At 44.1% G+C, this 5,277-nt stretch overlaps 1 pseudogene; it reads left to right on the forward strand.

Annotated features, from left to right (window-relative positions):
* Positions 1-4,011: 4,011 nt before the first annotated feature.
* Positions 4,012-4,130, forward strand: LOC112480084 (annotated as a pseudogene).
* The last annotated feature ends 1,147 nt before the right edge of the window (positions 4,131-5,277 follow it).

Raw genomic sequence — 5,277 nt, forward strand, 5'->3', positions numbered from 1 at the left:
TTCGCATTAGAGGAGGAATGACCTTTAGCTTCCTGGAAAAATCTCAAAACTTTGATGTCCAGCTGAAAAAGCAGCTGATGTTAGACGAGGAGAGGATAAAAAAAAAAAAAAAAAGCTCCTGTTCTCCATACACCTGAAATCCAGTCCTGTATAGGAAAATAAAGTGAAATGGGGCAACGTCATAGGGCAGATGGGAGGGTTGAAAGGGAAATGTGTTTAAAGCCCTGGGAGAGTCCTCATGCAAACACTCAGCAGCATTGCAGCTCTTGATTCTTATCTTTCCTCGTATGTTTGCTGTAAGTTCCTTGCTTCCTGGTGCTGTCAAGAGGCTATTGAACTTCACCAATAAACAGTGAACAAATCATGGTGTGGGACGAGTTGTGGGACTCATCTGTGGGGTATCGATGGCTTTCATCCTTAGTTTTATGAAGCAGGAGTTCATAGACCAGGACGTTATAATGATGGGTTAAGAATCCTTCCATTTTATGGATGAGAACACAGAGGCTTGAGTTTTTGATTTTAGACATTCTAGTGGCTGTGAAATGGCATCTCACTGTGGTTTTTGTGTAGGTATATTTAAAATTTTATTTAAATTTATATTAATATCTCTCTGTTAGTATTTATGTTACTACCTTATCTGTGAAAAAATATATAAGATTATCAAAGTTAGTGGTGACACAAAAGATCTACTAGCCAGGAAGAAAGATAAGATGAGGGTGGGTCTGTACGTATGTATGGCCAAATATTTTTTCTGAAGATTAGGACCTTTTGAACAGAAATAATCTCTTCTGGACCCATTTTTTAAAAATCGTGGTAAGATATACATGACATAAAATTTACCATTTTAACCATTTTAAAATATACAGTTCAGTGGCATTAAGTATATGCACATTTTTCTGCAGCCATCAACACCATTCTTATTTTGGTTTTAAAGCAGTTCAGTGGCATTAAGTATATGCACATTTTTTGTGCAGCCATCAACACCATTCTTATTTTGGTTTTAAATTGCATTTCTCTGATGACTAATGATATTGAACACCCTTTTATATGTTTATTAGCTATTTATATATCTTCCTTAATTTTTGGCTTACTTTTTTAAAAAATTGAGTTGCTTGCCTTTTTATTGGTAACTTCTAAGAGTTGGGCATCCTAGATGTCCAATGTCGACGGCTCACTGGTGAGACACATGTATTGCATATGTCTTGGGTCTGCCTCTTCATTTTCTAAATGATGTCTCTTGCGGAACAGAAAAATTTAATTTTGATGAAATTCAATCTGTAATTTACGGTGATACTTTTTTGTGTCCTGAGAAAAGAGTTGCCTACTTCAAGCTTGCAAAGATATTCTCCTATGCCTTTTCTTTTTTGCCAAAAGCCTTATGGGTCTCATTTTTGCGTTTACCTCTGTGATCATTTCAAAATTAATTAATCATAATTAATTCACGTCTACGTAGTGAGTAAAGGTCAAGGTTTATTTTTTCCCCCCACATGGGTATTCACTTCCTGTGGCATTAGTTTTCCTTTTCCATTGAGTTGCCTTGGTGTCTTGGTTGAAAATCAATTGATCATGTATATGTGAGTCTATTTCTGGACTCTCTATGCGGTTCCAATGATCTATCAGTCCACCCTTGCCCATAGATTTAGGGAAACAATGAACTCTTTAACTTAAAACTTTCTCATCAATCAACAACCACAGAAGGCCTTGAGCTGCTTTCACGGCTGCATGTCACCATTGCTTACACACCTCCATTTTCCTGGATGCTCACCCTCACGTATATATGAGCTCACATCGAAACTCCTGTGGAACTGAAAACTGGAAGAATCGAAATAGCAGGCTAAATTTAGAAGGAATTGTGCAATGTTTGGCTGTTCTTAAGAGTTACATCTTCTGTGGTTTTTGGTGATTCCTAATTAGAAGCTTCCTCAGCCAACCCCTTAAACGCCAAGGTCCTCCAACATCCCCTTCTCCTCTTGGTCTGCAGCAGAGATTCTCTCAACCAGCCTGGTGGCACTACCCCAGGCTTAAGTCAGAAAGGCCTCTCTGCCGACGCTGTCCCGTCCGTCCCACGGGCCTCGTGAGCCCCTCTGTCGGACTCTCCAGTCAGCGTCTCTCCCTTCCCCCTCTCTTGGACCTCAACCTGGAGATCTTCTCGCGACTGTCCCTGACCACACTTCTCCCCATGCCCCAGACCACACTTCTCATCTCCTCCCCAGCCAGCTCCTCCCAGGCTTCCTGACTCAGCTCACGGTGACCCCAGCCCCATCTTTACTAACACTCGACACCCTAGGTTCATTTTTGGCTCCTTATCCTTTACCTCCAATGAATCAAAACTCTTGCCAATTCTGCCTTTACTTAACAGCTCTCAAATTTTCCTTTTCTTTTTTTTTTTTTTGGTCCATTCTCATAGCCACTCTCATGATTCAAATTTTTATCACCAGACTCTCCTCTTTCCAGCTCATCTCACATGGCCCTGCAGGAGAAGTCTCTTTCTAAAAAGCCTCACCCTGATCGAGTCACTCCTTCGCTCAGGGGCTGCTTGTCACCTTCAGCATAAAGTCCGAGGCCCTCCATGATGCATTTCTATGCTAACCTGTGTGACTTTATCACTCTCACTCCGGGGACACCCTGTGCTCCAGCCACGATGATCTGATTTAGCTCTGACCTTCTCTTTTCTGGTTTCTTCTAAGCAATTGCTCTGGCTATAAAAATCTTTTCATCTCTTAAGAGCTGGTTCCAGCATCACCTCCTCTGTGAAGCCTCCCCTGACCTGTCCAGTCACAGCGTGTCACGCTCATCCTCTGGAATTGCTCTTATCACCTTGTGTTATAATCGGTTGCCTGCCGGGGCTGGGGGCTGCCCTGTTCATCTTCGTATTCCCCCACTGTTGGTACTGGGCCTGCCCCAGAGTGGACACTTTGTAAATGTTGGTTGAATTGTTGCTGAAGTTGAGTGAAGCACACTGTAAAAATATGTATTTTCATGGGCGTTTTTTTGTTGCCTCTTTGTTGTACATAGCAGAGCTTAATCTCTTGGTAATTCTTTGATAAGCAAGTGGGATATAACAACGCACATTGAAATTGGTCTGCTTTCCACAGTCTTCACGCCTTTGACCTTGAAATAAGTTATCCAGTGAATTACAGCAGCAGAAGAAAACGTTCTTGGCCATATAAAGAGCAGAGAAGAGACTTTCACTGGAGAATTTTCTGTGAATGACCCCGAGATAGATTGCAGGTGGGAAAGCAACTTTAAAACGATTTTCCAGGGAAGATCAAAAGCTTGAAAGTGATGATTTTTGAGAAGCCATTCTATCCTGGAGCCTCACGGGGTTATCAAGAGGAGAGAATTGGATAAAAGACGCCGAATTGCTTGGTAAAGTCAAACAAGCTAATCTAATGGAAGTCATTATCCAATGAGTGGCTTGTAGAGCATTTCCCCTGGGACCTGGAGTAGTCCCAGCTGCTCGGTGGCCTTCAATTGGCAGAGAAAGAAGGTAGAAAAAGCATCTTCGAAAAAGAAGCTTGCCTGGTTTGAAGGTCTGCTTTTAGCATCTTTCTCCCCTGGTAGACCTGCTCTGTGGCTCTGTGTGGACCAGTCCTTACAGCGTATATGGTTGAGGGATGGAGGCTGAGGAAGAAAAGGAGGGAAGCAGAAAAGCCACTCAGCACTGGTCCCAGCGTCCCTCCCTCCCGCAGGTGCCTGCTCACCAGTCTCTTCTCCCTGCGCCTGCTGAAGGTGCCCCTGCTCCTGGGCCTGCTGTTTTGTGATCTGGGTGAACCAGCCTCAGAAAGGCTGCTGAGGGGAGATGGGGCAAAGACATTTATTTTCTGTCTGCAGCAGCCTCTCACGCCAGTTTTTGGAGGAGCCAAAGTTTTGACCATCGGTACTGAGCCCTTCCCAAAGAGACTGAGAGGAAAATAGGAAGTGATGACTCGTCTATCCCTGTGGCCTGGGCTGAGTGCATTTATTAACGATTGTGCTAGAGGCACTGGGACCAGGGCCACTCTTCAAATGGTTAATGGTGATGCCACCCTGAACGAGCCCAATCCCGTCTGATCTCGGAAGCTAAGCAGGGTCGGGCCTGGTTAGTGCTTGGATGGGAGACCACCTAGGAAGACCAGGTGCTATAGGTGTAAAACAAATGGTTAATCGTGTGGGAGGACTCTGGTATAAGATTCTAGGACTCTGCTTGACCAAACCAACGTGGACCCCAGACTAGAGAAGACTTCCCTTTTTCTCCGCATGGCTCGGCATCTGGGACCATGTCCTCATTCAGGAGGCTGTCTGGGGCGGCGGTCCCCCTTACTCCATCTGCCTTTACTGTTGTTCATGTATTTATCAATCAGTCTCCCTTTTTTGTAACTGCCCCCCTGCTTCTGGGCCTTGTACAAGGGGCGTTTATTAATGTTTGTAGGATAAACTCACAAGAGAGGTGTCAGCAGTGTTGGTTCCTCCTGGGGGCATCTGGTGGCAATCGTTGGTGTTTTCGGCTTCTGCCTTCACCTTTACATGGTGTTTTCCCTGTGTGCATCTCGGACCCAATTTCCCTTGAACTCCATCTCTTCCCCAACACTTGTATCTCCCTCTGTGTCTTCAGCCTAATGAACTGCACCAGCCTCAACCCAAGACGGAATCATATTATCAGTTATGTTCAAAAGATGCCCGGTGATCCAACATTGCTTAGTCTCCCACGTCTCTCCCAACTGTCCCCTCCACACTAGACCAGGGATAGTCATTAACTGATTGGAAAATTGCAACGGGATTCCCAAGCCTTCCCGTTTCCATTTAAACATCTTTTAATTCCTCTTCCACGTTCTCGTCACAGCGTTCTTTGCAAGGGGCATCTCTTTTTCTAACGTACAGTTCTTTTTCTGTGTGGTAACAGATCCACGCAAAATTTACCCTCTTCGCCATGATTTCTAGGTGTACAGGTCAGTGGCAGTAAATCCGTTCACGTCGGAAAACTGAAACTCTGCCCTAATTGCACAATAGCTCTCCATTCTCATCTACCCTCAGCCCCCGGCAACCGCCGTTCTGCTTTCTAGCTCCACGATTTTGATTCCCTTTTGATTTACGATTTTGATATAAGTGCCTCATATATATGGAATTATACAGTAATTGCCTTTTCGTGACTGGCTTCTTTCACTTAGCGTAATGTCCTCAAGGTTTATCCTCGAGGTGGTAGCATATGGCAGAATTTCTTTCCTTTTTAAAGCTGGATCATATTCTGTCATATGCAGATGCCACATTTTGTTTATCCATTTGTCTGTTGATGAATAT

The sequence above is a fragment of the Pteropus alecto genome, unplaced genomic scaffold, assembly GCF_000325575.1.
Source record: "Pteropus alecto unplaced genomic scaffold, ASM32557v1 scaffold134, whole genome shotgun sequence".
Taxonomy (NCBI): Eukaryota; Metazoa; Chordata; class Mammalia; order Chiroptera; family Pteropodidae; genus Pteropus; species Pteropus alecto.